This window comes from Herpailurus yagouaroundi, unplaced genomic scaffold (genome assembly GCF_014898765.1).
Source record: "Herpailurus yagouaroundi ecotype Mexico unplaced genomic scaffold, PumYag 100, whole genome shotgun sequence".
Taxonomy (NCBI): domain Eukaryota; kingdom Metazoa; phylum Chordata; class Mammalia; order Carnivora; family Felidae; genus Herpailurus; species Herpailurus yagouaroundi.
Window position 1 is genome coordinate 78,239,660 of NW_024412391.1, and position 13,132 is coordinate 78,252,791.

The 13,132-nt window shown below is 39.1% G+C and overlaps 1 protein-coding gene and 1 pseudogene across 3 annotated transcripts in view; both read left to right on the forward strand.

Annotated features, from left to right (window-relative positions):
• Positions 1-13,132, forward strand: part of MAGI2 (membrane associated guanylate kinase, WW and PDZ domain containing 2) — a 1,342,154-nt gene that overhangs the window by 923,335 nt on the left and 405,687 nt on the right. The window lies entirely within an intron of this gene.
• The window catches only part of LOC121028952 (protein Wnt-2b-B-like), a 46,045-nt pseudogene continuing 36,462 nt past the window's right edge, over positions 3,550-13,132 (forward strand).

The window sequence follows — 13,132 nt, forward strand, 5'->3', positions numbered from 1 at the left end:
GCATCAGTAATTTCCTGGTATTAGGTCTCGTTCCTTTTCTTGAAGAACCACTGAATCCCTTAAGTCAGCTACACTCCTCTGTTCCATTCAGATTCCTCAATTTTATATGTTCATCCAGGATCTGTTGATTTTTTTGAGAGTCCCACATCATATTTATCCCAGTTGAAATTAGTCAATTCTCTCATAGAAAATTTTAAACATTTTAAGAATTCAGTGTCGAGAGCGTCTGCTTAAGTGTGCCTGAGTAAAAATATTTTTACTTCACCGTCCTCCCTCAAAGCCCATTAAAAATCACCATAAATAAATATATACAAAGGAGAACAGTATCAACATCTGAAAGAAGCCAAACCTATAGAATCTTTTTAGTTTTGAAAATTTAGAAAAACATTTTTTTATTTTTAGATTTTTAGATTTAACTCTTTATTCCTATTGTAAAATTGTTGTTATATGTAGTTTGAACTGAAGTGAGGAACTGCACACAAATTTTAAAGTATATCTTGCAGGTGATGTTCTTGCCCTTATATCTCTTTTGAGATACAAACACACATTTTTGTGTGCTTTCATTTCATGATAATAAGGTATATATTTTCCAAATTTTACTTCATCTATTTGTGTAACATCATATCTTAGAAGCATGACTCGTAAACTGAATGTTGTGGGATATTTTTCAACCCACCCAAAATTACTGACAACTGGATGTGAGGGTGATCTGGCTGTGACATCTGTCACCCCACTGATCGCCAGGGTTGATTCGAGTGATGTGGCTGGCTCGGCGGGTGTCTCCTTCCCCCCTCACCGCTCCATGTACGTCCTTCCTGATGCTACGTGCTTGGCCAGAGAGGACGACCTTCCCTAACAGAGGAAGGGCCATTCTTTTTCAAGGGTATACAAGTAGCTGTTCTCCCCTACTAGAACCTCCATGCAAGGTCTCAAGGTCCATTTGTAGGAGAAAGTAGGGTGGTCAAGCCTACAGCACTTTAGACACATCCAAATGAGGTGCTGCACGTGACAGTCTACCTTTCAAAACACACACACACACACACACACACACACACACACAATGAAAACAAAAAACAAAAAAACCTGACTACTAACTGAAACCTTTATTCTGTATTTATTACATGTGATAGCTGGCATATTTGGGTTTAAATGTGTCCGTTTTTGTGCTTATCTTTGCTTCGGTTCTGTTTCACATACTTGCCTTTAAGAGTGTATATAGCTTATTTGCACTCTAAACTTCTTTCTGTTGGGACAAAAACATGACTTTTAAAAAAATGTTTACTTATTTTAAGAGAGAGGGCACGTGAGCAGGGGAAGGGCAGAGAGAGAGGGAGAGAGAGAATCCCAAGCACTGACAGTGCAGAGCCCCACATGGGGCTCCACCTCATGAACCATGAGGTCATGACCTGAGCCGAAATCAAGAGTCCAGTACTTAACCGACAGAGCTACCCAGGCACCCTGAAAACCTGATTCTTAAAAAAGAAAAAAATTTTAAATACATATTAGAGGGGAGCCTGGGTGGCTCAGTTAGTTGAGGGTCCAACTTCAGCTCAGGTCATGATCTCATGGTTAGTGAGCTAAGCCCCACATCAGGCTCTGTGCTGATAGCCTGAAGCAGGCTCCAGATTCTGTGTCTCCCTCTCTCTCTGTCCCTCCCCCACTCCCTCTCTCTCTCTCTTTCTCTCTCTCTCAGAAATAAATAAACATTAAAAAAGTTTTATAAAATAAAAATACATATTAGAGTTCAAAGAAAAATTAAAAGACAAAGACAAAAAAACAAGAAATAGAAACTGGCAGGGGTTGAGAAAGAAAGAGACAAGAAAAAAAGTATTAAGTATATAAAAGTTACATTAAAAGCAACAAAAAGAGCATAAACATGATTTTTAAAAATCAAGAAACGGAGAAGATAGGCATGAAGAAAGAAATACCTTAAAGAAATATTTTAAAAGAGTATACAGAAGATGATATATATGAGAGAGAAAAGGTAAACCTCACATATGCATAATTGATGTTTCTAAAGAAGAAAATGTATTAATAAATAAAATAGTAGGAAACTCTCCTGAAATTATCAAGTGTGAGTTTATAAATGGATCTGGGTCTCGGAAAATATGGGATCGTCAGAAAAGCTGATGTAAAATAATCAACATCAAAGTGAATCCTGATAATTTACTATAATTTTCAAAAATATACAATCATATATACATCTAAGGCTTTTTTAAAAAAGCATTTTATGTGTAAGGAATAAATGCAGGTGAGCCTTATACTTTTTGGTAGCAATGCTCAATATCAGAAGTTAGATAATGTCTACTAAATTCTGAGGTAAAGAACGTTTGAGCCAACAATTTCACAGTCAGCTCAAGGTATTTTATAAGTATGTATGGAAAATTTAAGCCAACCAATAGACATTCTCTAGCAAGCAGGTATGTAGCACATGTTTCTGTTGGGACAAAAACATGACTTTTAAAAAAATGTTTACTTCTTTAAAACAAGAAGGGTCCCTTCTTTAAAAATCTGACATGGTTATCATCACCAATAAATGTCACCTTTGTGTGAATTATGGTGAATAAACAGTATGTAAACATAATTCTTGATAATTTGAACATTTTGTAATCAAATAAAAATTCTGAGTAGAGGAGGGCATGTGGTCTGATGTGTGCTTTCAAAGCACTTAAGAGGTTTCTTATGGCTAACACAGTGAAGGATTTGAGTAAGATAGAAGCTACTAACGTAACCAAAGGTCAGGTCAGTCTGGGCTTGAAATCACATTAAGGGAATTTAGACATTTTCCTAAGAGCAGTGGGAAGCCACTGTAGGACTCCAAACTGGGCTTCTATATTTTCTGGGGAAACAGAGGTATGTTTCTGGGCTGAGAGTGATGAGGGAAATGATGAGGCCAGAGGTGGGAGGAAAAAAAGAGGTTTAGAGTACTTGTATGAAGAATAATCGGGAAAGCTTACTAATGAAACTGTAAAGATGTAGCACTTGCCCAGAACCATTCTGTGCTGGTGCCGCTCATGGTTTCAGCCCTTCCCTTCTGGAGGCTGAAAATGGCTTCACCTAGGAGATTAAGCCTTTACTCCCCTAGCCTCACCCACACTCCCTGGGTGGGAGGCAGCAGCCCACATCTATGATTGACTAGCCTGGGAGTTCAAAAAACCTGCCCCAGACCTTCCACTTACAATGACAGCATTGTATAGCTTTTTGTTTCCCCTTCTGCCCTATCCTGCTTTTCTCACTCCCATTTTCCTGAGAGCACTGTCTCAACAAATCCTGGGCAAGAATTCCTGTCATGGGAATTGCTTCAAGGAATCCCAGCCCAACATAGAGTTTTCAGGGCAGTTTTAAGAACCAAGTTGATGTTCGATGCCACAAACATATAGTGGTCTTAGTCTGTGCAACTGTGATTTTTCACCAGTGTTAAGGATGGGTCACCAGGGGTAGATCTAAAGATTAAACATTTAGATTGATCCATGGTTGTGAATTCTGCCACCTGAGTGGGATAGAATGACCATGGAGTAAAAGCAGATTTATGAAAGAGAAGTTTACATGATGGGCTCTGACAGCCAGGCTGGATCGGGAAAAATGTGCAGCCAGGATGACAATGAGAGCAGAAGGGAAGATGAAGGAGAGAATGACCGTGGTCACTAATAATTTTGTAAAGTATATATATACACGCATCATACTATATACGATATACTATACATACATATACACACTAAGATATGTGTGTATGTAAATTGAGGAAGAGCCAGAAAAATAGAATAGTAGAAAGACTGAAGTTAAAATCTTAAGAGATAGTCGCTACATATCAAGTAAATTGCATAAGGAATATTAACGGAACAATTTTTAATTCCTTATTTAACCAGGTTTTGTTTGGGGCGTCACTAGTCCCCAATACAATAATGCTGAGAAGTTCATCTTATGAATCTAAATCTTTAGGCCAATGAAACATTTATCCTTAATGAGAAATATAATTACATAACAAGTGTTACTTCCTCTTTCTGCCCAGCCATAGCAACAGGAAAAGACTGTTGGGTATGAGTTTGGATTTCTTCCTCCTCTAGAGAAGGGATTCTTAACATGTGGCCTCAGGCCCATTGGTGAATGTGAGGATCCTACTGATAGACTAAGAAGGGATCCAGAATCGAAAGTCTCTGTTTCTTTAGTTTTCACTTATGATTTAAGGCTCTGTATGGAGAGCTAACTAAATGTGTTATTAATGATTACATAGTTCCTAAACTAACATTTGCACCATTTGCCAATGATTTTCATTCAGTGTTCTGACTGCAGCTCAGCACTGGAACAGAAAGGTATAATTTGAAGTTCCCTGGGAAGACAGGAGCTAGAATAGTAGGTGAGCTGCAGTTTTTAATCCTACCTAAATGGCCTTAGTCAAAAACATTCAAGAGGTTGCATTCAAAGTATAGCTCAAGTAAATAGCATCTCCATTCAGTGCTATCTCCAATAGTATCCAATTTTATTTCAAAATAAAAAGCAGATCTCCCCTGAAGAATCTTCTCTTCCCATCACTAGCCCTTCTATGTGCATCTACGTGTACCTCCTAAGGAAAGGGTGAGAAGAACAGCGTGTCACATTCTCTGTTTGGTCAAACTGACACTAACTTTGAGACATCCTTGATGTCTCTACTCCAAAGCTGGTTCAAATTCACTCAAAATTTTTTTTTGAAAGCATAGTCCTAGTATGCAGATTAGTTAAAAACATAGATAGAAATTATTGGATGTTTTAGAAATCCCAGTGTGGTTATTATGACAGATGAATAAAGAGTAGAAGATTCAGGTGATTTGTATCTAGAAAAGAGGAAAATTAGTGACATGACTTTAATAATACAGGATTAGTTATAATAGAAGAATAATCAAAGAATAATGGAGGAATGAGTCCACTAGATTTCATTCACTCAGAAAATACATATGGTGGGCTTATTATACTACAGCACTGTTCTAGAGACTAGGAATATAAGAGTGAAACAAAAAAAATCGGACTGTGCTCTTGTGATGCTTATAGGCAAGAAGAAAAACCAGGTGTGCCAACCTGGAAGCAGGATCTTGAACTTCAGATACTGATTACTGCTGTTGCAAGCCCAAGACAGAGCCCCGCTCCTCCAGTACTACCGCCACCTGTTATTGTCAAATGTAAATCTTATCACTGCCTTCTTATCTTTATTCATCTGTCATAATAAGCCCACAAGGATTTTGGAAATGTTCTCAAAAATGTTCTTCCCAAACACATTTTACAGAGCTCAAGTGACTAATCTATTTTCGTTAACATAGCCCTGCTTAGTAGTTTCCTAAAGTTGCATAAAGTGAGAATTTGTCATGAAGAAGGGAGATGCAGGGTTATACACCCACTCTATAGTAACTGAAAATAGGATGCAAACCATGTATTGTCCTTAAATGTCAAGTCAAGTGACAGACCATATGAATTCCATTTGGCTTGTTTAAAATGTGCTTTCAAATAAAAGAAGCAAAACAAATTGTATCTCAACTAACTTACTTTTTCCTGAATGAAAAAAAAAAAACCTACCCTTTCTAATCTCCTATTGCAGACAGGAACAAACAGGTTTGCATCAATAACTTCCGTGTGTTTATTATGTATGTTCAAAAACAGTGAGTACCAAATCAAACAGTTTAATGCCCAATTATGTTAAATAGCCCCCCTCTGGATTTTTTTTCCAAAATAAATCTAAGTAAATATTGATAAACACCACAAAGCATATCAATAATTTGTTGTCTGAGCTTGTTATTTTGGGGATTAAAATCACAGCTGAGAGAGCAAATAAATATTACAAGTTACACTGCATCATATTTGCTAAACTTCCTAAATTATTAGCAAATCCACTGGGTAAATGCAACAGCAAAGCACAATATGTTTCCCATGCAAATCTGAAATCCACTTACCAGGCATAACAGGGTGTAGATGAGATTTCAAATATATGATTACAGGAGAATTATTGATTCACCGTTTTCATTTCCAAACAAGGTCATTCTAAGGATTACCTTGTAGGTTTACCCAAAATGAAATAAGAGAACAATATATCAGGTTTTTTATTAATCATTTCTGTGTGTACTGATTTGGAGGTCAGTTTAGCCAGTTTGTACCAAGAAGATGATTGGTGTGAGCCACATAGATAGAACCCATCCTCAAATGAAATGCAGTCAAATAGGGAGTATATGAAGTTAGTGCTGAAAACTCTCCACCTAGAGGAATGAAGGTTCCTGTAGCAGTGTGAGAGCGGGGGGTGGTGGAGAGAAGGTGTTTGGATAGGGAAGGGGAGCAGGAGTCCTGCTTCTGTGAACTGAATTGGGCCTTGAATTGATTAGGAGTTTAACAGGAACCAGAGGAGAAGCAAAGACTTGGGAAGAAGAATTTGTGTAACCAAGGATCATAGGCACATCTGCCTTCCAGGGCAGGAGGATCCCTTTCCTTTAGCAGAGGATTTTTTTTTTAGCTTATTTATTTATTTTGAGAGAGGAAGAGAGAGCCCAAGCCAGAGAGGGGAGGGGTAGAGAGAGAGGGAGACAGAGAATTCCAAGTAGCCTCCATGCTGACAGCGAAGAGCCCAACATGGGGCTAGAACTCATGAACCATGAGTCATGACCTGAACCGAAACCAAGAGTCAGATGCTTAACCAGCTGAGCTACCCAGGCACCCCAAGCTGAGGATCTTGATGAGCAGAGGTATGTAGGAGGGGGCCCTAAAACTTCAGTGGGGTAGAGCTGGAGAGATTTGCTTAAGAAATGAGAGGTCAGAGGTTTGCTGCTGAGAGGATGAGGGAAGAGGAGAGAAAGGGCAAGGTTGGAAAAGGAGACTAAAGCTAAAATGGAGGGAATTTCTGCAACCAGAGTATCTAACATGCATTGTTAATTATTTCATTCTTCTGCTGTAATTCCTCTCATCTCTTCAGACTTCTGTATTTCATTTCTTCCAACAAATGTTTTATGTGGGTGGGGTTTAGGTGTTTGTGATATTTTTTTATTTAGTCTGGTTTTACTTTGCTATTGGGTTTTGGTTTTGGTTTTGGGTTTTTGTGGGGTTTTTCCCCTTGAAACTAAGGAAGAGGGCTGACTTCCATGACTGGTTAATATAAAAGAGAGACCACAGTGGCAGGAAGGTGAGTAGAGCTATAAACTCATCACAGACTCTCCTCTGGTTACAAAACACTCGGGTCACAAAAAACTCTAATTGTGCATAAATCCAAAGTGATCCCACATGAGCAATTGCTATTACCATCTGTTAATGGCTGGAAGAACTGTCTTTGTCTATGGCAATTGAAAGTTTTTAATGATTGAAGTGATTCTGATAGTGGAGTTTTCTTCTTTATTTCCACTACCCCACAAATTCCTATAAATCTTAGAGAAAGCATTAGATCCAGCATTTGGTGTCATTGGTAGCTCAGATCCCTTTAAACCACTATCTTCAAGTGTGTTGAGAGCACAACTAATGTAAAGGTTACATATGTAATCCGGTTTGTCTGGGGCAAAATGTGTGTTACACAGAGGAGAGAGCTTAGTAGAGAGCTTGGAGTCCCATTGTGCAGAAGTTTGAATGTTTAAGTCAGGAATCATATTTCATTCAACCATGAAGCTCCCTTGTAATTCAAAAGGTAAAGGCTATTGGAGGGTAATGGGGAGAAGTTGAGGGGGAGACAAATGAAAACGAATTAATATATCCAACCTAAATATCTCCTTTGAGGCCCACATCTATATGCACAGCTGCCTATTAGACATTTCCACTTGGATTTCTCACGGGTGCTTCAATTTGACTGAATTCATCATCTCACTTATATATACTTCTCTACATGTCTCTTATTTTGTTTGGTGGCACTGTCTTCTTAGCCAGGAATCTGGGAGTCAGCTCTATCTCTATTTCCCTTATGCCATACAACAAACTGGTCACTGTGCTGTGTTCATATGGCCTTGAGGATATCACTTTAGTTCATCTTTTCTTTTCCAACCCATCACCCCTCATTTGGTTCTGGCCCTCATGGCTTCTCATCTGGATTACTAGAGTAGAACATGCTAGGTGAGTCAGATTGCCTGAGTTCAAATCTTACACCACACCTCATACCTTTCTACCTGCTTCAGTTTCCTCATCTGTAAAATGGAGGAAATAAAGCACCTACCATGAATGAATGAATGAATGAATGAATGAATGAATGATAGAAGGAACAAGAAAGAAATTATATATGTCTTAATTTTATCTGGATATGCATACAGGGAGTCAAACAGCGGGACAGCGCTATCGGATAGGAAAATAATGGGAGCAATACATGGAACTCTAAATATTTTGATAAAAAAAGGTAAAGATCAACAGGTTAAATTAATTTAGTAATAATATTTATTTAACCTAACATATCCAAAATATCATCTTTCTAGCTTGTGGCACTAGCCACACATCAAGTGCTCAATAGCTACATGTGACTGGTGGCTGGGCTCCCATTACTGGGTAGGGCAGCTCTGGAGTTTATTACATTGTTGAATAGTAATGTCAAACCAGCAAGAGGAAACCTTAAGAAGGTCTGTGGAGAGCTTCACATAAAATTATTGTTACACAATTAGGCACTCCACTTTAAGTACTTGTGCACTGACTTTATCTTTCTAGCTGAACTATAAGCTTCTTGACGGCAGGGAGAGTTCCTGTATCTACAGTCTTTACTGTTGAGGACTCTGCTCAATAAGGGATTCTTGAACAATGACTGACTTAGGCAACATTCAAGCTTTAGCTCCTAAAATTATCAGGGCCCACCCAAGGAATGAAAAATTCAAGAACATTGTTTTTTTAACTCCGTGCTAATGGTCAAACTGCTTCCAGTTGCATGTAGGAGTTAGGAATGGCAGGCTCGGGAAACCATTTTGACGTAAATTGAGGAACCAGGAATGTGCAGTGTCTGCCTGTGGGTATTCTTTAGGTTCACCAAGAGCAGAGGGTTCAAGGTGGTTATGTTATAAATCTGAAATCCCTCAATGCACGTTTCAGTTAATTCGTCTTCAAAGGAAGATGTTTTCCTCACTGAGTCATGAACAGGAGATTAATTTAAAGGCAAACAAAGGAGAAGAGCCTAAACAGTCCACTAATGTTGCCATTTTCCCATTTCCTGCTTTGGATGTATTGTGGACCCGTGACTGACGGGGCAAACTCCAGCTCTAGAAATTCATGTTTCATGGAGAAAATCCATTTCTATGCCTTGCAAAGCAGAACTACAGGTGCAGCAAGCGAGTAAACAGTACCAGCTGCTCCTTGGCTCTGGTTTCTTGAAGAGAAATTAAAGACCAAACCCAGGTTTGGAGGTAGTACAAAATCACAGAGAGGACAGCAGCGGAGTTTTCATGACTTTGGCCCCAATTCTAGCATCTCCTCCATGGAATAGCATACTCACAAAGAGAATGCAGCATACAAAGGCTGGACGTCAGAGCTAGTCTCTGTCCATATTATGGTGAGGTTACTTAGTGATCATGTTCTGGCAGGCATTAGTACTTAACCAGGAAACTCATTGTAGGTTTATATCTTAAACCTTTATTGGCTGACTTGGGATACGATGTAGAGCATGTTAAGAGTAAACCAGTCACTTAAAAAAAATTAATTTGGATTATAAATTCTAAAACAAAAAAAATCATATTCCTAAATTATTTGTGTGTGCGACTCGTTTATTCTTTTAGAAAAAGACCCCTGTGCAGTCATATCAGAACAAAGAGGAATTTGGTAAAGGTATGAGAAGAACAAGCTTCTTTTTACATATAACATGAATCCACTTTTCATTTATTTTTTTAAAGTTTATTTATTTATTTTTAGAGAGGGGAGGGGGGCAGGGCAGAGAGAGGAAGAGAAAAAGAATCCCAAGCAGGCTCCACGCTGTCAGCACAGAGCCTGATGCTGGGCTCAATCTCATGAACTGTGAGATCATGACCTGAGCCAAAATCAAGAATTGGATGCTCAACTGACTGAACCACCCAGGTGCCCCATTAATTAACTTTTTAATAATGAGTTTATGCTTTTAGAAAAGGATCCCCATCAGAGTCTATCAGAATAAAGAGAAATATACATGTCAGAGAATCTCAAAAAAATGTCATTTAGTTATCTGTTTGCTTTATTCTCACCAATTACCTTGTGTCTTATAGTATCATATGTCTAGTGCCACCAAGAATCAAGGAAACAAAGTGCCATTGCAAGTGACATAAATAGCAGCCAATAACAAAACTGTCAGTTTTTGATGCTGCTCCTGGATCATTTTTGACATTTTATTACTTCATTTGCTGTTCTGAAACTTTTCATGAATTATGAAGAAGAATTTTCATAAGGTGGAATTTTCATGAGGCCAGTGATGGTGAAAGTTGGAATTACCATCTCGAAAACTTGTATTTGCAGACTTTTTTCTACCCATTATCAAATTACAAACATTCACAACTGCTCTTTTTTTAATGCCATAGTAAATGTTGTGGGCCATGACAGGTCACTTGGGAACGTAAAACAAATGCTAAGAGAACACGCAGTGGGCAAGCCACACCATTATCTCCTTAAAATGTAGTATTAGTGCTATAATAACCACTTGTAATAGAATTTATGCCGATGCATTTCTCCAGTATTGCTGCCTTGTGCTGATATTGTCACATCATATACCCATTACTGCCATCTGCTGTCAAGACATGCGTGCGGAGGCTGGGTGAAAAGGTGAATGAAATATCAGGGCACATTTCCTGTGTGTGAGTGGAAGCCAAACTTCATTTTCAAGCTGTGTCTTTTCAGGTAAACAGCCTTTGCCCTCCTTTGTACCGTTGCTTTCTGTTTAGAATCTGTTATGCCCTGGGAAAAGAAACTGTAGCAAAATATCAGCTCCTTTTGCATGATTTCTTCCCCGAATTCCAGAACGCTTTTATAGGTCAATTTGTAAAAAATAGAAAGAGCGTGACTTTACATTTTGAAAGGAGTGTGTTGTATATTCAAAGGAGCCCCTGATCATCTGAAATCTGCCTCTCCTCTGATGGAGGCATTGTAGAAACCGACAACTAAGCTGCTGAAAGGCAACCATGATACTTCAGCATCTGACTGTTCTCACTGGCACAGAGCAGTAACACTCTTGGCACCATTTGCATCAAGTTACATTGTTTTTCAGTATTATAGGAAATTTGTGTTCTCCAGGCTCTTGCCCAAACACCTTTCTTGTGTAATCCTGTTGTTTCACTCTGATTCTGCTGGTATCAGCCCTGGCAAGAGCTGCTGGGATCTTTGTATGCCTGTGGCACACCAATATAATAACAGGTTACTGACAGCCATTTCCATCCCTCTGGTATGAACCAGTTGAAATGTGTAGATCCCATGCATGTCTCAAATATTTGTATTTGAAAATTGAATGGCATCTGGGTGTCCTTTGAGGATTGGCCAGCTCTGGGATGTGGCTGGGAGTTGTGAGGTGCAGTGTCAGGGGAACATGGTCAGCTTCAACAGCAGTGTTGCATGTAGACAGGGTCTGTTAGCAGAGAAGTAGGATGTACAGAGCAACCTGTACTGCCAGATGGGTTCAACTGAAAAATCAAATAGTGAAAGCCAATGATGAAAACACTGAAAAGGGGATAAGCAGAAAACTTTTTTGGTTTGTGTTGTTGTTGTTTGTTTGTTCTGAAGGTTTTGTTTGTTTGACCATACTCATGAAAGCTTGGATTGAGTTCCCGTGTAGGGAGTCTCAAACTCTTCAAATTTTGTAAATCTCTCCACCTACTTGCCTGCTGATGATCCCAGGTGGAACTGAGAGTTGAAGACCAAGGTCTGTTGCAAGGACTTTTTCCTCATTAAAATTTCCTCTCTTCAGGTTCTCTGTGACTGATTTGGCAGCCTCATCCAGGAGCGATCCAAGTGGCTTTCACCTCATTGGTTTTCACTTCATTGCTCTTGGCTTTCTCAAGAATCGTTTAATTTGGTTACTATTGTCTCACTGGCAGAAACCTACAGAAGGGACTTGTTTCTAAAGCAGGGTCTTCTTCTCTAACCCTGAGTGGGCTTAATAGGCAAATGCAGCCCCTTGACCAGTCTGACCCTTTGTATTAACATAAACATGATTCTGGTCCAGCTCCTTTACCTGTATACTTTTTTAAAAATAGGATACCTCTTGAATTAAAAAGACTGATGAGCTTTATATACGTCAGGGATCTTTCCCTGAAAAAAAGAAAAAGTCTCAGGGGACCTGTTTATTTGAACGATTTGTTCAAATTGGCATTCCTCTCCTTCCCATGTCACCTGGTCCTCTGCTTTGAGAATGTGGAAAACTCCTAAGGAAAGTATATTGACATCTGTCCATAGGACTTACCAAACTCGGATGGAGTTTTAGACAAGAGAAAAGTAAACTCTATCTTCACAGCAAAGAGATGCAGGAGAAAGTCCCCTTTCCAAAAGGAATTCGTTTTGCGTTTAGCAAGGAGCTATTTGTTTTCTGAGCTCTGGATTTTCAATCTGCTGGTTGAAGCAAACACACCTAAGTATCTGAGGGTATGTATGAGCACTGGATGCTTTCTGGCTGAAGCAGAAATGTTTCTTGGGGCTCTCTGACCTCGGGCACAACTTTAGAACAAGGTGGTTTCGCAGCTTTAGTGCCTGCAGGCGTGTGGGTTCCTGGCACTTCAGCTTTGCAGTTCTCAGCTTGTGAAGCCACTTGTTTGTGTTTTGTTTTCTTGGCTTATAGAATTTTAAAAGTAGCACAGAATGTACCAGGATAGGCTCAGCTGGAGATGACTAAAAGGAAATCTTGAGGAAACTGGCAGAGAGAGCTATCCACTGGTGAGAGGTGGGTACAACTGAAATTCCTTTCGTCTTCGGTGTAGGAAAGCAGTGTCCTTCTGAGCAGTTAAAAGTGAAGTTAACAACTTGAGTTTCAAACCAACAGCTCTACCACTAAGAATTCAAGGTATGGGGGGGGGATAATTTTTCTTAAACTATATGACGAAGAACATAACATGGGCAGGCTTTTATTAGCATGTATTAGAAGCCAGAAACTCAGCCAAGACTTCTTACCACATTATCTCATTTTAATTCTCATAACAGTGCCTATGTGCTAGAGGCTTTAATTACCCCATTTTTTAGATCAGGAAGCAAGCAGAGAAAGATAAATAAATTATCCAAAATGACACAG